Source organism: Acomys minous (genome assembly GCF_964271855.1).
Source record: "Acomys minous genome assembly, chromosome: 13".
Taxonomy (NCBI): domain Eukaryota; kingdom Metazoa; phylum Chordata; class Mammalia; order Rodentia; family Muridae; genus Acomys; species Acomys minous.
The window spans coordinates 82,550,296-82,573,739 of record NC_140495.1 but is presented as its reverse complement, the minus strand read 5'-3'; the positions used below and the strand labels follow the sequence as shown (position 1 = coordinate 82,573,739).

Here is a 23,444-nt window from a genome sequence, read left to right as displayed (position 1 = left end):
CTGCCACCTGCAGCAAGAACAGTTTGTCCTGTGGACTGAGACAGACTCTATTGCAGACTAAGACTGTTCTCGATTGTGGTCCCATAGTTCTGGCGTCTCCAGTGTGCTGTGTTTCCACTGCAGTAGAGGCTGCGCCTTCATCACTGGCCTCGTCAGTGACTCTGACCCTGCCACGTGGTACTAAGCCTCAGGTTCTCTCCATGACTCCTCCAGTTCTGTAGCTTTTAGGTTGTCAAAGTCAGCACTGTGTGTGAGACTCTTACACAGCACCAAGTTCCTGCCAATTTAAAACTCAGTCTTGGCCTCCTCTGGAGCACAGTTTGTGTATACTGCGCTGACCCTGAGATAATAATTTCCTGAAGAGTTTGCCTCAATAATGTTGGTCTTTTATTACCATGCCCAGCTAACCAGCATCGTTTGTCCCAGTAAAACAAAGGTATCATTTTAGTGGTGCTGGTCTTTTATTAATCACAACTAATTCTTCAGACCCAGGTGACCAGAAAACACAGATTCTTAATTCAAAGCACCAAATTAAAGACCTCGATAATCTTTGAAACTCACAAACTTTCCTCAGAAACTTCACAAACCATGCCTCAATCGTCTGCATTGTTTTCAGCATTATCTTCCAAGTTCTCGTAACAGCCCACTAAGCTCCAAGTACCTGGTAGCTTTCCCAGGCCAGAGCTCCAAATCCTCCTGTAATCATCCGAAAACAAGACAGCCAGGCTGTCCAGCAAGGCCCTACCTTCTTGTAGCAATTCCTTCCCTAGCTTACTTCCTATTGCTATGATAATATATTCTGAGAAAAAGTAACTTGAAGAAAAAGGGGGTTATTTCATGTCATAACTCTGAGGTCACAATCCATCACTAAGGGATAATGGAGCTACAAGGTGCTCAAGCAGTCTATGACCAAAGCTGGAGGCAGGAACGGAAGCAGAGATCATTGAGGAATGCTGCTTACTGACTGTCTTCCTCCATATCTCATTAAGCTTGTTATTTTATACAACCTAGGACCACTTTCCCCAGGGTGACAATGCTCACAGTGGGCAGGGCCCTCCTATATCAACCATCAAAAAGAAAATGCCCTACAGACAGTGCAGTTGGGTGGAGCCATTTTCTCAGTTGAGGGTCCTTCTTCCCAGATGACTCTTGCTTGTGACAAACAGGCAAAAAACTTCAGCGCCACTAACATACCAAATGCACACTGGAAAGGGCTATACATGTGAAATAAGACACTGCATTTGCTGCTGCAGTCCCTAACTCTCAGCTATTGTCAACTGTGAGTAAAGAACATTCTTTCAGAGCTATCTCTAAGGCCCTTCTAGCATTATGACATGAAATAATCTGAGGTAGCGTTAGAAGGTTATCTTAGGGGAACCAGCTGGCTTCTTATCTCCATTGAAACAGGGTTATATACTCTCCCACGGTAAGCTTTCTTTTAGAAACTATTTTCTTCTGTCTTAATTTCAGGAATGTTAGGCCCTGGTACATACTGTCAGCACACGTGGTTGATGTTTTCTTGAATATGGATAATTACAGTTTGAAACCTCACATCTCGTATTTTCTCAACGAGATAAGTGTTCAAGCTGTGAAAGCTTACATAACCACTCAGTACCTATGAAATTTGGTCTACTGTCCTCACAGGAGACGGAGGAGATAAGATATACCCTTACACTCAAGAAACCTAAAGTACAGTTAAAAATAAGACTATAATGTATTTGAAGAAACAGTAGAAAATGGAAAGGCTTCAACAAAGGTGAATTTAATGGATTAGTTATTCACCCACATATGACACGAGCAGAGTACACATCTAGTCCTCAAAGCTGGACAGGGCTTAGCATGGGTGACAAGGACAATCCCAATTAGGGGACAATAAGAGTCAAGCAGAGTGAATGGTAAATGGGGAAAGAAAGAAAATGCACTGCCATGAGGTACCTAATAGGAGATGAAGTCAGTGTCAAAGGAAAAAGGAGTGGCGGAGTACTGTGGTGCTTGGGAAGTGTCCTGGGACAGCAGGCACCCTGAGGAACTAGGACAAGAAGAGTCAGACGGAGAAGGACCAGGGTGATGGCCCCATGCTGGAAGAAGTGATCTAAGTCAGTACATGGCTTCATAAGGTATACCAGAGGGTGGGTAGACTTACAGGAGACATCTAGACGGTTGGTTAAATCACTAGCAGACTGGCTGACATTCATAGCAACTAGAAAACGAGAGAGGGAACTTGCCGAGGTCAAGAAATCTGGTAGACTAGCATCACAAAAAGGGTGGTTTTCCTTTGCAGTGGGGCATCTGAAAGGTTCTGCCCCCAGGTGGGGCATAGTGTTAACAATCATGATGAAGGTGAGGCCAACAGTGAAGCTTGTGGCCATGAGAGTGTATCTGATCAACATCCATGTAACGTCAACAGCCAAAGGAAAGTAACCAACACAGCAAGCTAGAAAGTAGGGCATGAAGGATTAGATGAGTAACACAAGGAAAATGATCTCACAGAGGCCATGGTCAATGACATGAGTGCCGCAGACAGGTCACAGCAAGAAACAATAAGCAGGAGATCTTTGAATTTTGTAACACAAAGATTAAAAGAAACAGTAAAGAGAGGGGTTGCTTAGATTGCAGAGACTAAGAGCCAAGGGACACAGACTATCATGATGGAAAGTTTGGGTTCAGAGAGAATGATCAAGATCCTGGAATGAGGGTGACGCCATGAGAATAAGGGAAGCACTGGCAGTGGGGTAAAGGCGGTGCAGCTTTCCTCTGCCTCTTGTTGGGAAGCCGAAGGGTGAGGTGAAGCCCCTGAAGATGGTCTGAGGAACTGAAGCCGAATGCAAAAGGAACAGAGCAGAGAACTCTAATCCCAGTAAAGAAGCGGAAGAACTAAAGGTCAGGCCTGCAAGTCACATTATCTACAGAGCTGAAAGAAAGGGCAAAGCTAACAGAAACAGTAACCTCACTGACAGGTCCAAACACCTGGCTTGCACCGCTCCTGACACAGGTGTGCAATTAAACAAATATATGCAGAAAATAAGTATCTGCTTTGATCTAAGAGACATAAGCTGAGGAAGGCAAGCTAATGCATCAGTTTCCAAGTGGTTAAAAAGAAAAATCCTGGGCTGGAGAGATGGCTCAGAGGTTAAGAGCACTGACTGTTCATCCAGAGGTCCTGAGGTCAATTCCCAGCAACCACATGGTGGCTCACAACTATCTATAATGTGATCTGGTGCCCTCTTCTGGCCTGCATGTACACCTGCACGTAGAGCACTGAATATGTAATGAATAAATAAATCTTAAAAAAAAAAAAAAAAAAGGAAAATCTGGAAGTTGCTCAAAGTGACTGTTTTTTATATAGAATTTGACAGCTATTCTAGGCTAGTATTTTTTCCCTCCTCCTCTTCTCCCCTCCCTGATATGTGTATAAAGAATTCAAATGGTATTTGTTTCAATTATATAGGAGTGATTTAAAGAAAACAATGGTGCCAAGTGGTGGTGGCAAACTTTTACCTGCAGCACTTGGGATGCAGAAGCAGGTGGAACTCTGTGAGTTTGAGGCCAGCCTGATCTACAAAGTAAGTTCCATGGCAACCAGGGCTACACAGAGAAACCCTAGCTAAAACAAAGAAGAAGAAGAAGAAGAAGAAGAAGAAGAAGAAGAAGAAGAAGAAGAAGAAGAAGAAGAAGAAGAAGAAGAAGAAGAAGAAGAAGAAGAAGAAGAAGAAGAAAAAGAATAGAAAAGAAAAAGAAAAGAAACGAAAAGGAAGGAAGGAAAGAAAGGACAGGAAGGAAGGACAATGGCTTTGGGTTTAACTTATTTTCTAAGTTTCAGGGTATAAATTGAAGGACTTGTTTTGTTTATACTTTTAATTTGCTTTATTATAGCCTTATTATAAATGTTTCCCACATTTACTGTACACAAAGTACATTTTCAGATATCAGAAACAAAATATCAAAACATAAAAACACTTAGCATATAATCTGAATTGATGTGACATTTCTACAAGCATTGTATTTTTAAAGACCAGCCTTATAATTATGTATAATTAATGTTTTGTTGCGCATCCTTTGCTTAGCTTGGCTCCTTAGTGTTTTATGGTAGCTAAAATTTTTAAAGAAGGGATAACAGAAATGCTTAGCCATATAAACCCTATTGAGTGAAAAATCATAACTTAATGCTGTATAAAATAACAAGTACTTTAAAGTACATCAGTATATTATATGAAAATAAAAACTCAACTCAAAATGTCAGCATTTATACTGGATCTTCTAATGTCATAGACTTATAACCTACTATAATTAAAATTTTTTCTGAAACTTATTTCTATGTCTTCTATCAAAGATACAATTGTTCAAATTCTATGAATTTCCCCCCAAAATCTGCTCTAGTGTTACTAATTTTCTTAATTTTATGAATTACTTTCTTAGACAAATTATGTGTCATTATCCAGATAAATTTCAGTGAAATTAACGCTAGAGTTTGTTGAGGTCAAGAAGTACTCAGTGCCAAATATTTGACTTCTAGAAAATTTATTACTATAATATAATAACATCCATTAAAATGTCATTAATGTTTAATACTTGTGAAAAAGAAACATTTAAATATATTTTAGTGAATGTGTTATTTACCTGTGTCTACCAGAGGCACACCTCTGACTTTTCATTATTGCAAGTAATGCACAGAGGCTGTCAGGAAGGCTCAGAGGACACCGAACCAGTGGCCTGAGGACTTGAGCTCAATTCCCACAACCCACAGAAATGAGGGAACCAACTCCACACAGCTGTGACTTCGGCACACACGCCACAGCAATGAGCACCCCTCCCTCACACACATCACATACAGGCATGCATGAAATGATGATGACGACGGGGAGGAGGATGCAGGAAGGCAGAAGAGATAGATGATGGCTCAGCAGTTTATAGCACTGACTGCTCTTCCAGAACTCCTGGCTTCAATCCTTAGCACCCTCTTAGTGGCTAACAAACATCTGTAATTCCAGCTCCAGGAGAGCTCATGTCCTTTTCTCGCATCTGCAGACACTGCATGCACATGGTAGACCTACATGCAGTCAGTCAAAATACCCATATACATAAAATAAAAATAAGTCTAGAACTATTAATTTAAAAAATGAAACCCTAAAAAATTAAAGCAAAAAAGCATCACTAATTATATTTGCATTTCCTTGAGTCATATTCCTAAAAGTGGTTGGGAAGGGTTCATTAATTAAAAATCATGAACTATAAGCTGGATGGTGGTGGTGCACACCTTTAATCCCAGCACTTGGGAGGCAGAGGCAGGTGGATCACTGTGAGTTCGAGGCCAGCCTGGTCAACAAAGTGAGTCCAGGACAGCCAAGGCTACACAGAGAAACCATGTCTCAGGGGAAAAATCGTGAACCATAGTTTTAGTTTTCCTCCCCACATTCCTCTCTTTAGCCTACCCTCTCCAAACCTTCCCCATTTACAATTCCTATTCTATTTCCCCTTTATCTCTTCATAACACAAAATCTTACTTCTCCTCCTTTGGAAGATTCCTCCCTTCCCTGGGACCCTTACTAGCAACCTAACCACCTAACCTCTGTGGTTATTTATTCTGAATCAGGCCTATCTAAAGCTTAAAAGCTACCTTCTACATGTAATAGAAAATATGCAATGTTTGTCTCTCTGGGTCTAAGCTACCTTACCCAGGATAATTATTTCTAGCCCCATCCTGTTACCTGCAAGTCCCATAATTTCGCTTTCTTAACAGCTAAATAATGCTCCATTGTGTAAATGAACCACACATTCATTATCCATTTAATCAGCTGATGGAAATCTAAGCTGTTTTGGATTTCTGGCTGTTATACACACAGCAGCAATGACTGTGCACGAGCAAGTATCTTTGTTGTAAGACTCGTATATACCCAAGAGTGATACAGCTGGATGGAGGCTGATCTATTTTCAGCTTTCTAAAGAACTGCCACAGTGATTTCCATAATGGCTCTCCCAGTTGACACTCCCACCACCAATGAGTAAGTGCTCCCCTTTCCCTATAGCCTCACCAGCAGGAGTTGTCACTTGTTTTACTGATCCTGACCATTCTGATTTGTGCAAGATTAAATCTCAAAGTAGTCATAATCTGCATTTTCCTGACAGCTAAGGGTGTTGAACATTTTTAAAGAGCTTCTCAGCCGTTTCCATTTCATCTCTGAAGAACTAGCCATTTAGTTTTATATGTGTTTTTAAACTTAGGTTAATTGTTTTCTTGGTGTTTAGGTTGTTTTGTTGGTTTTTTTGTTTGTTTTTAGTTATCTATATATTCTAGATACTAACTCTCTGTCATATGTATAATTGGTAAGGATCTTACTCCATTCTGTAAGCTGCCTCTTCATAATGCTGTAAGAAGCTTCTCAGCTTCATGAGGTCCCATATATTAATTATTAGACTTTGTGCCTGTGCTATCAGCATGCTGTTTAGACAGTTCTTTACGTGCCAATGAGTTCAAGTGAATTCCCTAAAAGCCATATGAAAGCCTAACTCTACCTTAGAAGCCTCCTAAAATATACAATTATAAAAATAATTTAAACAGAGTCATCATATAATGATGGAAACAATGTCCTAACTAGGCATCATATGTTGCCAAGTAAAACCCCTAGTGCCAGAAATGGGCTACACTTTATTGAATCATTAGCCAAAGGGGTCCCATAATATTACACCCTCTTGACTGTACTTGGTTACCCTCCACAACTTGATGGTAAGGCTCTACTGCTGAAGACACACTGACATTTGTCAAACATAGAGAAATTGAGCTGGTCCCCAAATAGAAGCGTCATCCTTACTGACTAGTGTTCATGGTGTTGGAATGTATTATGCATAGTACTAGAGGAGAAAAGTAATCCTCAGTGTGACCCTGTAGCACAAACACTGTGGTCTACACCAATGACCTGCCTATAACCTAACTATATTGGTGCAATAATGATTCAAATGTTAGGGTGGGTAACCAACTATCTTTTTTTTAAAACTGGATTTAATACTGACTTCATGAGATGGAGCCTGTATCTGCAACTGTTTCCAAGAACCTGAGACTAAATAGGTCATAGGTGTGGGGAAACCTAATATTACTATTCTGCTAAAGGAACACAGCAATAAGATGGCTCCTAATAAAATGTTGCTAGACCCGTAAGTCTGTGCATCACTCAGCTCTCATCATAAAAGTGTTTTATTGCAGCAGACAGTAATTAACACAGAGACCTACAGATGGACAACGTGCAGAGAATGAGAGATTTGGGGCACTCAATCTTAAATGGGATGACTTTATCAAGCCTCTCTCCTCAGGGCTCAGGGATCTATTGGGAATAAGAGGATGTGGAAATATTGTGAAAGCCAGAGGTGGTAGACAACTCAAAAGAAACAATGTCATCCAAACACAACCGGAAAAATCACAATGAAAAGACAAACGTGATTAGCACCTAGCCCAATCATCATCAGAGAGGCTTCCTGCAGCAGCTGACGGGAGCAGACGCAGAGACCCACAGCCAAACGTTAGGTGGAGAGAAAGCCCCGGATGGGTATCTCCATCAGGTCTCTCCCCTTGGAGCTCAGAAAACCCTGAGGAAGAAGGGAAGACAAACTGTAGGAGCAGGGGGTGGGGTGTGTCAAGGATACACAAACAACTAGGCATGGCTCACTAGGGCTCACAGAGACGGAAGCAGCAATCACGAGTCGGCCTGGGTCTGTGCTTGCTCCTCAGCATACACGTCACGATTGCTAGCTTGGTACTTGGGAGGAGCTCCTAACAGCAGGACAGTGAGGGTCTCTGGTCTTTCACCTGCTCCTGGGATCCTTTCTCCTACTGGGTTGCCTTAGCCAGCCCTTATATGAGCGTTTGTGCCTCGTCTTAGTCGGGGACGCCTGCTTTTTTCTGAAGGGAAATGGAGAAAGAGTGGGTCTAGGAGAGAGAGGGAGTAGTGTGAGGGACTGGGAAGAGTGGAGGGAAACCCCAGCTGGGGTGTACTATATGAGAAAAGAATAAAGGGGGGGGGCAAGGGAAAATCACAAACAGTGTTAAAGTGAATAACGGCCACACACCACATGTGTGCTACTAGAAAATTGATAGTCTGAAAAGGAACCACCTCAAACATCCGTTTTAAACTAGGAAAAGTTGAATTTTTAATTCTAAAAACTATGAACAACAAAAAGAAACAAAATAAACATGAAGAAAAATGGATGGATGTAATAAGACAGATGTATCACTTAGATAATTGTAGACTGATCAATGAAACTAAAACCTGGTAATACGCAGGATAAACAAACAAGCAAGAAACCCACTTTTGGCAAAATTAATTTTTTAAAGAGAGCAAACAGGATTATTACTTTCTAAATTCAGATAATATTATTATGAGTAAGTTTGAAGAACAAAATGCTCTTCTCCAGGAAAATATAATTATCAGGGATGGTAAGCTATATCAGTGGACTGAAGTACTTGCTACTAAGACTGAAGACCTGAGTTCAATGCCCAGGACTGACATGGTGGAAGCAGAGAACAAACTTCAAGATGTCTTCGGATCTGCACATGTATGGCTACAGCATACACACACACAGAGAGAGAAAGAGAGAGAGAGAGAGAGAGAGAGAGAGAGAGAGAGAGAGCGCAATATAGTATACTTCAAAAATAAAAAATGACTTTTAATAAAAAATTACCAATTTTTCTCAGTAAGAATATCATTTGATAGCCTAGAAAAGCATTTAAATAGCTCTAAATTATATACCTTTAAAGGATACACGGCTCAGGTCAACTAAGAATAATTATGCCTAATTTCCCAAGAATATGTAATGTCTATGCTGTATAAACAATATAGGGACATACAAAAAGTAGAAAAACACCCAGCTTCTTTTGTGAGCATAGCCTATGCTAGATTTGACAAACTATTTTCTGAAATAGCACTCTCCACAGTCTAGACAAAAATCATTATTTAGAAGTAAAAGATAAACTGCTTGGTATCCATGGTTTAGCATAACCCTGATATATAAGTCAAACTATGATAAAATAAAAAAATCAATCATCTGTACTTATGAACTAAAATGTAAAGAATCTGAAATAAAATACTGGCCAATCAATGTACCAAGTACAGCATAATTTATTCTCGAATAGAACTGATTTTACATGAGAAAAATCTATGATGGCATCTAATATATCACCAAGTCCAAAAAGGAAAATCTATGTGACTGCTAGCCATTGTAGAAAAATGTGAATATTTTAATATGCATTCAGGACTCAAACCAGAAATGTTCTCTTTATTCATCACCATCAAGTACTCCCCAGGGACTCATGAGCCATTTTGTAAAAGAAATAAAAAGAGCACTACTATTGATATCACATTAGCCATAGGTAACCTCCAAATGTTCTCTCAACAACTTTTAAGAAATGAATTTTAACTCATAATTTTTATTAGAGGCATTCACTTTATCTTGTATGTGCATGTTTATCCTGCATGTATGTATGTGTACCACATAAATGTTTGGTACCCATGAAGGTCAGAAGTGACCATCAGACCTCCTGAAGCTAACGTTTCAAACAGTTGAGAAGCACTGTGTAAGTGATGGGATTCAAACCAAGGTCTTCTCACGGGCAAGGAATGCTCTTAACCTCTGAGCCATCCCTCTAGACCAAAAAAATTATTTTTTATAACTAGAACAATATTCATAGTCAGCAGTTTAGACTTCGATTCAGATTTCTTAAGAGAAAAGAATGAAAAGTCTTTCTGGGAAAAAAACAAGGAGGAAAGAATTAAAATCTTGTCAATTAGTGAAGTAATAAACACTTTGGTGGCCAATGTTTGCACTCACTAATTAACTTAGTAAACTGAGGGTCTCACTGAAAGTAAAAGAAAGGAAGGAAATAAACCTCACAGCTAGTAAAGGGGAACTGAGGGAAAGGTAGAGGGTTAGAATCGTCAGCTGGCACAGTGGAGGGAACAGCGAGCTAGGTCGAGCTGTGTCAGAAGGCCCTACATTACCTCTAAGGCAGCCTGTGAGCTCAAGGCCTACAGATTTGCTCTGGACAGAAAGGGAAAGAACAAGCTGGCATCCGACTGCTGGCTGTGCATCCTCCTTTATGAGCATGTGTCCAGACAGCACACCTTGGAGGGGAACAGCTATATGGAAGCTCTATGTCTAAGGAATTAAAGTCTATAGAGGAAGAGTAAATATGCAAAGTGGTAGAAGACTCGCAGGGAATCAAAAGAACGTCTATTCATTGAAAATATATTTATAGAATACCCTAAAATATGCCAAGAAATATTCTAGATGCTACAGATATACAACAAATAGACAAAATTAACACCTCTTGTGGAATTTATAAATACAAAAGCAACTGGTTAAAACTTAAACACACACACATACACACACCAAAAAACAAACAAACAAACAAAACTTAAAAACACAAATAGGCCTAGGAAAATGGTTTATTTGGTAATCTTTTTATGCAAGCAAGAGGACTGGAGTCCAAATCCCTAATAGCACTCACATTAGAAAGCAGCATATGTCCAGGCATGGTGGCACACATCTTTAATCCCAGCAGAGGCAGGCGGATAGCTGTGAGTTCAAGGCCAGCTTGGTCTACAAAGTGAGTCTAGGACAGCCAAGGCTATACAGAGAAACCCTGTCTCCAAAAAAAAAAAAAAAAAAAAAAAAAAGGAAAGAAAGAAAGAAAGCAGCATGTGGCCCATGTATACCTGTATCACCAGAACTGTGAGGGGGAGAGACAAAAGAAGTCCTGGCCACCAACCTAACACCAGGTTCAGTGAGTGACAGTCTCAGTGGAGAGATAGACTAAAACACCCATTGTCCTCCTTTGGCTTTTGCATGCACACACAGGCATGAATAGAACACACACACACACATACACACACACACACACACACACACACACACACACACACCCCAATACCAATAGATTATGTGGCATGTAAAGTGATAAAAGTATTGTGGAGAAAAGCAAAATAAGAGATAGGAAGATTTTCCCTCTCTCTCCCTCTCTCTCTGTCTCTCTCTGTCTCTCTCTCTCCCTCCCTCTCTCTCTCTCTCTCTCTCTCTCTCTCTCTCTCTGTGTGTGTGTGTGTGTGTGTGTGTGTGGTGTTCATGCCTGTGTGTGCATGTAAAAGCCAAAAGAAGACAATGTATGTGTGTATAAATCCAATCTGTCTTAGTTTGCTTTTTGTTGCTATGACAAACACCATGACTAAAGGCAACTTAAGGGTTAAAGAGTAAGTACTTTTATTTTATAAGTCCCCACCCACCACAGTCCATCATCAAAACAGGAAGGGCAGGAACTCAAGACAGAAACCCAGAGGCAGGAACTGAAACAGAGATCCTGAAAAGAGCTGCTTGCTAGTTTGCTCCCCATGGCTTGCTCAGTCTGGTTTCTTAAAAGATTTAAGGTAACCTATTCAGGTGTGGTAATGCCCTCAGTGCGCTGGGCCCTCCCACATTACTCATTAATCAGGAAAATACCCCTCCAGGACACTATGATAGAGCAGTGGTTCTCAACCTTCCTAATGCTAAAATAACAGGAGTATCTACATGTTATTTGTTAGAAAATTATAGAATAGCCTTATAATAAAACACTATGAAACCATTAAAACACTACTGTGGAGACACATATTATGTGCATGAATATCTATTAGACTGCTTTTTAAAGCATATAAATAAAATTTTAGAATATTCCATTAAAATTATATAATATACTATTTAATATAATATATATGAATATAAGTCTAGATATACATACAAAAATAGGTAAAATGTATCATTCAAAAAAGTGATATTTTGGCAAGCTGTTATTTTTATTTATTTATTTATTGGGTTCAAAATGGTTTTATTTCATTATTATCCAAGGACCTTGAAAAGATAATTGTACAAGCTATCACATGAAAAATAACCCCTGGTGGCCCTGGCCTGAGAAATGTACATTTTTACATCGTCACTTAGAAGGGACCAGACCCCCACCCCTCTGCTGAACCAACCTGGTGGCTGGAGAAACGAAAAGGGCCTGAGGTACTTCACACATTGGCAGGCAAGAGACAGCTATGTTGAAGGTACTCAGTGACATGTACAATATACAGAGCCCCCCCCCCCCCCGCCCACAGGATCCCCCGTTCCTTGGCCTGAGCCCAACCAAGTGCAATGGATATGTCCCAGAGGGAGAAGAGGACACTGGGATACAAGCCCAGGGAGAAATCTCTTGGGTCAGTCTGCTTTCAGAAGCAAGCTACTGAGGGCATGAGATGGCTCCTGGTATTGCTTCAGGGGGTGGTGTGGGGGTAGGTGGGGCTTTTCTTTTAAAAAGCAAAACAGAGAAACCCATAGAACCACTCAGGAGGACAAGCCCCACCCACCACTTCCTGACCCAGAGGGACAGACACCTGAAGGCCAAGTCATAGTTTTAAAAACGAATTCCTATATAACTTTTCCTTCAAACTCTCCTCAAGTTCAGGGCTTCTAGGATTAGCTGGCATTCAAAACTTGTTTGAAGGCACTGCATGCAAATGACAGAAACTACACCCCAGGTCCCCTCACAGTGTCATTGTCAATGCTAGACTGTTAGAGCTGGTTCAGAGAAGAGCTTCTGACAGCTAGTAACTCGAGAGAATCAAAGGAGGTGTCTGACCTCAAGAAATGAAAGGATATTATACAGCTGGCGTTTTAAATAGTATCACACCTTTCAAGATTGTCATTGTGCCACAATTAAAAGGGAGTGGAGAAACAGCTCAACAATTAGGAGTGCTTGCTTCTTCTGAGGACTTGGATTCCATTCCGGGGACCCACATGGCAACTTGCAACCCTCTGTACCTCAAGTTCCAGGGAATCTGACATCTTCTTCTGGTATCCACAGACACCGGGGGCATGCATAGTGCATGTACATACATGCAGGCAACACACTCATACAAAATAAACAAACCTTATTTTTAATGTCAGAATTATAAAATAAAATGCCAATAATAATGTTTGAAAACACGAGGCAGCATGAAGACATAAAAAAGAGAGCGGGAAAAATGTGTAAGGGTGAGCCAACAAAATCATCTAGCTGGCCAGAAAGCTGTGCTCACTGCTCCAGCTACACCGTAAGGACAGCGCGTGTACCCTGGCTTCAGGACTGCCATCATTTCTAATGTGTGGTCTGTAGCACGATAAACAAATCCTCTTCCTTTCATTGAGTGGAGGAAGGCAAATGCAGTAGAAGTCACTAACTAGCTTACTCCCCTTCCAGGTCTTATTAAAGGTGTTTAGTTCTTCGCTTTTAGGGAAATGAGTTAGGGGATAAGATGGAAAGAAAAACTTACACAAAGATGGTGAAAATGAGTGAAGGCAACACAATACTGATAAGGAAAATAGAACAATCCAGAAGAATGGAAAAGTAAGCTGGGTCACATCTGGCTCCATGCCAAGACAAGGGAGTTAGCAAGGAACCTGGGCCATAACAAGGCGCCTGGACTGTGAGGTCTGGCTTCCATTGTAAGAACATCAGTGAGGACGGGAAGAAAGGGAGCGCCCCTCCTTGCAGGTTGTTTTGGTCCTTCCGGCAGAGAAATATAGTAACCAAGAACCGTCCTCTACCATGTTTTTCATTCTAACTGCCCCTGGAGACCCGAAGGTCATCTATAGTCTGATGTGACTAATGCTCAGCCTCAAAATAAAAGAGAGCTGTTATCCCTAAACAGTGACAGGACCTGACACTGGACAGCATGCACAAGTACACTTAGACATGAGGCGGCAAGGCTCTTCTTGGCTGATTTCTGCATGGATTTCTTTTTCAGTATTCAACCACAGTAATTCACAGAAGCTCCAAAATGCACTATTTCCCTTCAACTGTACTTCTTCAGGGATGGGCAGATTCCATTTCACAAGCTCTTCATTGACTGTACTCGATTAGGCAATGCGTTAAGAATGGCCACGGCTTTAAGGAATTTAGAGTCCACGGCAAGCACACACAGATCATTTCAGTGCAGGAGGGCACTGAAAGAAAACAGTTTACCGAACAACTCTGTACACATCTTCACACAAGCATGAAATATAGCATTCTTTTCTAGTCCATTCCATTCAATTTAAAATTGCAATATATGGGCCACAGCTCTGAAAGACAGGAGTGCTGCTGTATGAGAAAAAATGAGGGGCTAAGAACATCCAGACTTCAAAGATGGCCTTCCTAAGAGGCTGACCGGGCCAAAGGGAAGCAACTTGGGATGAGAAGGGAGGAAAACATTCCTGTGGCGACAAAGGCAGACAGTGTGGGCAATGTACTCGTTTGGTGATCGACTGCATTGGTTATTTCCAGAGCACACACTGTGGCACAAGAAGGACACCAAATGGCTGCGGAGTCAGGAGACAGAAGTATGGTCAAAGGGTGCTGAGCAACACGGAGACGGGCTGTGGCCAGAGCTGTAAGGGCAGGCAGCGGGGGCAGGAGTCAGACCTGGTAGAGGTGCCAGGCACTTGGCTAAAGGGTTTATGGGAACAATCTAATTCATCTAGAAAACATTCTGGCTGTGGAATGGCTAAACTTTAAGGAAGAAAAAAGGGAGGTAGAGAGTTTGGGGAGACAGAAAATATGAGAAGAGAAGGCCTAAAAGAAAAAAAAAAAGAATAATTATGAGGCTATGACAACAGTGAGTTGGTAGAGGGTGAAATGTTTAGCAATATGAACATCCCAGTGATGATGTCAGCAGGTCAAAAAGAAACTTGAGAATCGTAAGCTTTCCAGGAGAGTTAAAATCATGAGTGTAGGTGGCAAAGTAGTAAGGAAATGGGAGATGGAGGGATAATGGACCCAAAGAAAAGGAAAGGCAGAAGACTAGGCAAAGGAGGTCAGGGTGGGCACAGACTAGAACACACCAACCTACAAGGTACAAGCAAGGAAACCAAAGGATAGAGTGTGGAGAGGCCCACAAGCCTGCAAAATCAAATGTAGACACCGGCCTGGTAGGAGGGAGCACAGTAGCAATTGCCATCCATCTTGACGCTCTTTCTTGGGGGCCCCATGCTAAACGCATACAGATTTACATACATATTATACACATTTGATCTTTATAATAAAAGCTATCAGCAGCCCATGTTGTAGTGCAAACATCAAGGGTTAAAGGTTAAATAACTTGCTTTGTTTCAGTCAGCTTTATAGCAGAGATAAGCCATCTAACTGGTATCAAGGTCTATTTTTAAAGGCGTGTGCACCAAGGCTGACTGTACTTCCCTGTTCTAATACCCTGTGTATAATTACTGACAATCCCCTCACCTCTTTGAGTAAATTTGTGGTCTGTCTTGTTTCCTGGTTTCTTCCTAGAGCACAAGTAACTTGAATGAAAGATGCTCTTTGGGCATAGCCCACACTGACATTCTCTTTCAAGACAAACGGTGTAATCATGAAGTCTGGAAAAGCCAAGCACCAGAAGCAGAACTCGGAGTTCGTGTAACAACAAACTCAGCAAACACAGCTGCCTAGAGTAAGTGTACAAAGTGTACAAACTATCCACAAGCCAAGGTTTATATCTATGTCCATTATCTACAGACCTAAGAACTCTAGAAGGCTGCTCTAGAAACTGCCCACTCAGCTCCGTCTACACCCCAATAGCTCTTGAGCTTTGGCCCTCACAGAACACATGGTAAGCATAAACATGGCCACCTTACTCTTGCCAAAGGCATCATAAGTCAACGAGTGGGAACCACTGAGAACTGAAGGATTCCTCAGGAATGCATTGCCCTTCCATAAACCACCCAGGCTACAGAGAGGCCAAGTTGTAAGGAGGAAAAACAATGTTAAGAGATGGGTCCAACGGTGGAAGTGAGACCTGAGGAGGTGCTTGTGGTGGAAGGACAGCAGAGACAGTGTCAGCAGTCAGCAGAGACAAATCTCAGACCCACAAGTACTCCAGCTAGTTAAAATTCTGAGTGGAATTATACCCAAAACGTTCTTACAAGGATGGCTGGACTTTACTTAAGGAAGACAAGGTGTAAAAGCACAGATTCACACTATTCCTGCAAATGCCTATATTTAGGCACTCAAGGTATAATTCAAGGAACTCCTAGAGCTGTTAAAACCTGAAGAAAGTTTTAAATAGGATGAGTATATTTCTGTAAACATGTGTGTGAATAGCACATGTTTCTGAACTCTTTTTCTCTACATCAGGAACAAATTTAGAGGCAGTACACTAGATGCAATTCCTGTAGAGAACTGGTATCTGAGTGTGAAGAGGCATACAGAAAGATCAAATCCTAAAGTCATCTTCATGTTCCAGAAGGCATCTAGCTATGACACATCTTGATGTCTGCTCTATCACAATGCTTTTAAATGCTTCCTTTGCACTATAAATGTAACAATAAAAAATATATTACTTTCTAGTTTCATGTAGAAATATAGGTGTGGTGGTGCACACCTATATTCCGAGCACCCAGAGGCAGAGACAAGTGGATCTCTGTGAGTTTGAGGCCAGCCTGGTCTACAGAGAGAGTTCCAGGACAGCCAAGGCTATAGAGAGAAACACTGTCTCAGAAAAATAAAAAAGAAAGAAAAGAAATATATTCAAACAAGGGCCAATGATACTGAAAACAAAACAACGCTAACACAGCCTTTCACAGTGAATTGCTTTCTCTCAAGGCAGTGGTTTCCCCACTCAAGGCCAGTCTCCTCTCACGGAGGATGAAGCTGAAGACTGGGCAGAAAATGAGGATGGCTAAACTTCATGTATTTCTTTCCAAAGGCTGGTTTGCTTTCTGGAATGCCTCTTCTTTCTTATGTTGGCAGTGATCACTAAAATGAAATTAACTGTAGTTCTAATTTCCAACTATTATTTTATGGCCTTTTACAATGCATTAAAATACAGAAACATTACATTCTGCCTAATTATCCAAAGTGTTATAAAGCCATCAAAGCTTTTAAAAACATGATTAACTGTGTGTCCAGTATAAGCAAGATTCTTTGTTTTGGCAAAACATTTATAATTCATCCCTGTTAATTAATTAGTAAAAAATACATTTAACGATGAAAGAACACAAGTTGCACTGAGAAGTGGTACTATAAATTATATAAGACAAATACATTTTAACATAGAACAAGAGATCACACATGAACCATTATCTTTCAAACTAACTAAAATTATTTCTATTATGCTATCAAAAATAAAATGTAAAACCATAGCCTGTCACCCAAAATTAAATGCCCATATAACACTCACTGGTGAGCCTGAATCTGGGGCATGGTTCCTCAGATTTTGTTTTATCTGTATGTCAGTACTAATAAAAAGGAAACATCTTTAAAACTAAGCAATAATGAAGAGGATATTAAGCCAAACGTGAAGAAACATGCATCCCTAATTTCTAGTCTAGGTGTGTAACCTGAAGTTACTACAGTACACAGTCAGTGAGCTTTTGATTTTCCAGATTTCCGCGGCAGGCAAGCGCTTCATCTGAAGAAGCTAAACGTTTGCAAGAGGCCACAGCTGGCAAGTCTTGTGATCAACCTAACCAGAAGGGTATGCAGATATTTTAAGAAAGATGTTTATTGCTGGGCAGTGGTGGCCTTTACTCCCAGCAGGTGGATCTCTGTGACTTCAAGCTCTGCCTGGTCTACAGAGTGAGTCCAGAAAAAAATAAAAAGACTGTCTTGAAAAAACAAAAAACAAACAAACAAAACCCCAAAAATGATGTTTACTGTTCTTTGATTTATACACCAGCGCAGAAAAGATAAATGTTACAATCACAACTGATCTGCCCTATGACTTCTGCCTTTGGCCTGGAATCTATAGCGATCAGTGTTTTTAGAAAGTACCCTTTCAGCAGGGCACACCTTTAGTCCAAGCATTCAGGAGGCAAAAGCCAGCAGATCTCTTTGTTCAAAGCCAGACTGGTCTAGAGTTCTAGGACAGCCAGCGCCACATGGAAAAACCCAGTCTCAAAAAAACAAAATACCAACAACTAGTCAACTTCCAGTCTCTTAACCTATCTTCAGATCTAATTCATGAATTTTTAGTTAGTGAGGTTGATTTCTAGGAGCCTATTTTTCTGAAAACAAATACCTGCTGTGTATAATAGCCATATAAAAGTCAACCCAGCCCTTAGCACAGTGGTCCACACCCTTCAACCCAGCTCTCTGGAGGCAGCGACATCACTGTAGTAGGTTCAAGGCCAGACAAGTCAGGGCTATACAGTCTCAAAATGCAAATGAAAAGGTCAAACAATTTTTTTTCCATTTTAATAGGTAAGGGTGTTTTGCCTGTATGTCTGTCTGTACACCATTTGCTGTAACTGCCGAAGCCAGAAAAGGGCACTGGTTCTCACAGAACTGGAAATACAAATGGTTGTGAGCCACCACGTGAATGCTGGGAAAATCAAGCTGGGCCCTCTAGAAGAGCAGCCAGTGCTCTTAACTGCTGAGCCACCTCTCCAGCCACTGGCCAAACAAATCCTGATCCAGCCTTTAGTTTTTCTCCCATCAGTTCTCAACCAGGTACTACACTCCTGGCCAGAGAACACCTGGCAACATCCATGGGAGTTTTTAATTGTAATAGCTGGGGTGTAAATGGGCCTGAAGCACTTGGTTGGTGGAAACCGTGGCAATGCTTCTGAGGCTGGAAATACCTGGACCACAGAGATACGATCCAAGGTTAGGTCTCCTAAACGGCATCAGCAAATCTGTGCCTTTAAAGAAAAATACTTTTTATCCAAATCCCATAATTCCCTGAAGTGTGAATGCCTCTCCCATAAATATCTCCCAGGGAAATAAATTTTTGTTCTTTCAGGAATTAAGTTACAATTTCCAAATTTTTGTATTAAAAATAAACATGTAACACATTATGCACGTCTGTTTACTTTTCACTTTCTGGTTTTGTGTTTTCTTAAGCAAGCTGGGAAAAACACGGAACAGATGAACCTCAGAGTTTATCAAACAGGCACACATGGCACCCTGGGTGGCCTATAACCACAGAGACCCACCTTAGTTTTGCTGCCAGCGTTTGCTGGGAGCCCAAGCCATGCAGGACCCAACGGTACATGGTAGTGTGGGCAGTACAGACCCTGTTAGCAAACCTCAAACAGTCCTATCACCATGCTCCAATCTTTCAATTCCTCCTCTACAGGGAAAAGGCAACGCTGTCCCTCAGGAAAAACTAATTAAGCTCCATAATTTAAAAAAGAAACAAAGAATTCGATTAGGCAATGGAATTATTTCTCCTATGCTTATTTTGTGTCAGATGATAAATGTCAGAGAGAGTAACACTTAATTTTCCCAAGATCCCCTTAGTCACTTTAGGCTTCCCTGCAGTGCTGTGGTCGATTCTACATTTTATGGTTTTGTTCTGACCTTTACCACTCAGGAGAAGGGTTGTCTTGGATTCTCTGCATAGAAAAGACAGGAAAAGATCAAAGCCACTATTGGCCAGCAAGGTCATTTCTGTGTCTCTCTGTTTCAAAGACAAAAAGACAGCTTCCAACTTCATGAACAATACAGCTTACAAACACACAAACCACCAGCAGTATTTTACAACCTGGGCTTTCTCATCTACTCCCAATATCAAACATTCTTTTCTTTTGGCCAAATACAGCAGTGTGTCTCGGAAATTCCAGCATTTTATATCTAATCAGAGGCTATGCCCTAGTCCACCTCCTTAAAAAAAAAAAAAAGCCCTATACAGAAATTCGTTGTTTGGGTTAGAGAGGGCTGAGCAGTTAAAATAATTTCACAACTGTTATAAAGATCCAGGTTTGATTCCTAGAACCCATTGGCAGGTCACATACACCTGTAAATCCAGTGCCAGAGGTTCTGTCACCCTCTTTTGTCTTTGGTGGACACATAGTACATGATGCAGGTAAAACATCACAGATATAAAATAAAAATACACTTAAATTTTTTTTGAAATTATTTTGTTAAAGTAAGTTATCCTGATTTAGGGTTAATTTTTTTCTTACATTTTTTAGGCTACTGGAAACTTAAAAGGCAACATTCCTACAATAGTGCATTTATAAAAAAAATGAATTAAATATCTGAAGTTGCTGAAAATGGAAATAAATGGAATATTTACACAAATACCAATAGTTAGACAAGATGGTGGTGACTAAGGATTTCTTGACACTAAAACTAAGCAGAAAGCAGAGGCAAAGCTTCTTACTGTAAAATGCTTAAACATCTTTTTCTTATCAACGAAACAACACAAATAGAGTAAGCACAAACAAACTAGAGAAAGGCTGCCATAATAGAAAAGGCAAGGAGCACAACAACTAAATACTGCTAGTACTACCAAAATCAAAAAGGAAAAAAAAAAAAAGATAAATAGCTCAAAATAAAAATAAGGAAAACCAGGAGGGAATTAGCTCGGTGGTAGCGTTTGCTAACACACAGAAGGGCTTCTGAGTTCATCTCTAGCATGGGGGAAGGGGAAAGAGGAACAAACAAAAAAAATTGTAAAAGAGTTAGTGAAAAATGAGTACAGAAAAAAATACAAATAAAAAAAGTACGATTTTCTATCAATTAGTGTTAATTGAGAGCAATCATGCTGGGTAGATTGAAGCAGCATCCTAATTGCATGCAAACTGGCAAATTAGATTTTTCTGGAGGCAATCTCACCACATTATTAAACGATTTCAAATTTTATTTCCTTTTACTCAACAGCTCTACTTCCAATAGAAATAGTGAGATTCACAAAGGTGCATGAATAATAATGAGTACCTTGTTTGTAATATTTTTGTTACAGATAAACAATCAGAATGTTGAGTCTATCACATCTACACACAGTTCTCCAACCTCAAACTCTGGAAGATACCACTGTCAATAAGGTTCTTATATGTGCCCCCATCCTCCTCCCTCCCCCCCTCGCCTAACTGTTCAAGGAAGATGCTCACATGCCTGCCCACTGGCTAGTCCTATAGAGGTATTTTCAGTGATTCTCTCTTCTCATATTACTAACTCTAGCCTGTGTTTAGGCACCACATGCCCAAAGGCCATCTCTCCACTTTGTTCCTACAACAACATCTCTGATCTACAGTGATACAGGGGAAACTTTAAGTAATAAATATGATGCTATAAACTTGCTAAGGAAATACTATGTTACAAAGAGCAGAATTTATATACTGCCTCCAGTATGACTGGGAAATAAGCAGTATACTAACCAGGCCTGTTAGAAATTGAAGGAAGAAAATGTTGTGCCACAATTGAGGTTTAGAAATGCTGTTAGGGTTGCAGAGAAAAAAATTCAGCTAATGTTTGCTCACCAGGATTAACCTCCAGTTAGGCTCATTCCTCTGGCAAAAACAGACAATTCTGACTTATAAGCAGCCATTAGGATCAGCCCCATACCAAAGAACATGCCTCTGGTAGCTCAAGGGAGCAGAACAAGGTGACAGCCATCAGCAAGTCCTGGTCTGCCATTAAGTCCCCTGTGCTCTTGTCAGAAAAAGCATAATTATGCCAAGTGGGCAAGATGACCCTAGGTAACAGCTATTTGAAAAGAACAACACAGGTGTACTTCAGAAATAAATCTGGCAATGTCTTTGTTGGGTAAACCCCCCATATGCCCACGTGGCCAGACCTGCAGTCTCCTGTCTCTGTTTCAATTGTTCAAAGTGTACCCTGGGGCTGGGACCTGAAGGGTATATAAGGATGACAGTATACGTGGGATGCATAAGCCTATAAGCTGATAAGATTTTCTGTTTGAGGCTGGTACCCTTTATGCATTAGCGAGAGCCAGTAGCATGCTATTATTAAAGAGCTTTTTTTCCTTTCTTACTCTCTTAAGTGTGTATGAGGATACCCCAGCGGGAAGGCACTCCTATAAAGCTATAACAATGGCACTAACACTCCTTTCATACATGTTCAGCTAACTTTTCTGTAGGGCAGCACTTGCCGATAGTTACCTGATGTACAGGAGCCACAGTTTAGAGTTTTTGGATTCTTGCATGTTTGCCGGTTCTTCTTTAAAACCTATCAATGTGATTTCTGCTGGACTTTGAAACAAATCTTTCTACCGAATCGTTGAACAGAACTACCTTCACAAACCAAGAAGAGAACCTCTAAAACAGCTTCTTAAATTCAGAACATTTGGTAATAGTCAAGGATGAACAGGAACCTAAATTTTCCTCATGAGGAAACTGCTTCAAGATATCATGCATCCATACAGCAGAGAACTGTGGAGCCATAAAAAGGAGAACATCTTTACAGACTAACTTGAGAAACAAGTATAAAGTTTTTAAAGAACATTCGGAGCAACATTGCAATAGGCTGCCATGTATATAAACTTACGCAGCCACTACTGCTGGAAGAACAGTCTGGGGTGGAAGCTGGACAACAGGAACAGAAGGGAACAAAGGCTTTTCCCTTGCTTCATCTTTATCGTTAACTCAGTCTTGCTAATATACTACAGAATTCAAAAGTAGCTGCTTTGGGTTTTTATTTAACTAACTAGACAGGACTAACAAAACTCTTCATGGGAGAATCTCGAAGGCTAATTTCCCTCCTCCCTCTAACAAACGCACACAGCAAAACCACTGCCTCCTCCAGCGCTCATGAATCAGCTGCCGGTAGGCGGAGGCAGCACTATCTTCCTGTCAGGTGATTTCTAGCAACTGTGTCTGGGGTGGAAATGGAGGTGCCTTCTCTTTTGGCTCTGCTTTCTTCTCTTTCTCAGTCTGTCATCACAGCGACCTGAGCAACAGCCACTATAAAATGTTCCCTCTTGCTAACAATACTTAAGTACAACAATTTTCTAGAACAGGTTCTTCTCAGAAAGAAGTGCTGAAATAGCCGTAAAGGAAAATCGGGACTATGGGACAGCGCAGCTGAAGAGTAGGAAGCATAAATTTTGCTACTGGAGTTCACAGCATTAAAAGGAAAAAAGAAGAGAGAACAGAGGATTAAAGAAGACAACTGCGTCCACAGAGAAGCAACTTCCCTGCACTATCCATCCGGGCAACACAGCAAGAGGCGGGCACTGGACATAAGAAGAAAAGAAGATGTTCTCTCCAGAATTCTTGCAGGGGTCATAAAGAATACCACTAACTGACAGAGATCGCTGGGGGAGTGACCTACAGAAGGTGGGTGTGTGCTGTGGGGAGAGCTCCTGGGGGCCTAGAGGTTGACAGGGCTCACAGAGCTAAGAAGCAGTCCCTGTGAACCAACAGCAACATCACTTGTTTTCTTCTCTCAGTTCAAGTCGTAGAAAGGAAGGCCGCAGTCTCAAAGGAAAAAAACAGAGAACTGTGGCAGAGCCCTGCAAGTTTAAGAAAACAGAACATTGTGGCTCTCTTATTTATAGCAATTCTGACCAAAACAGGGATAGGATGAGCAAAGATCCTTTTCGTACATTTGTTGGGCTTTAGATCTGCAGATAGAATAAATAGCAATTAGGGGATACTCAAACACAGCTGTTCCCAATACTAGCTTTGCTCTGCAGGAGTCAAGGGAGGCCCATTATTTTCTCTCAGTTTTGAAGAACTCGTGAAAA

At 40.9% G+C, this 23,444-nt stretch overlaps 1 protein-coding gene across 4 annotated transcripts in view; it reads right to left on the bottom strand.

Annotated features, from left to right (window-relative positions):
- PLCL2 (phospholipase C like 2) overlaps positions 1-23,444 on the bottom strand; it is a 148,923-nt gene that overhangs the window by 91,038 nt on the left and 34,441 nt on the right. Inside the window, exon 1 of one of the 4 annotated variants that reach the window (XM_084754668.1) lies at positions 662-686. The exons of the other annotated variants lie outside the window; for them this stretch is intronic. The gene's annotated coding sequence lies outside the window, so the exon portion shown is untranslated. Of the gene's footprint in view, positions 1-661; positions 687-23,444 lie in introns of those variants that run through there. 4 annotated transcript variants of the gene reach the window in all.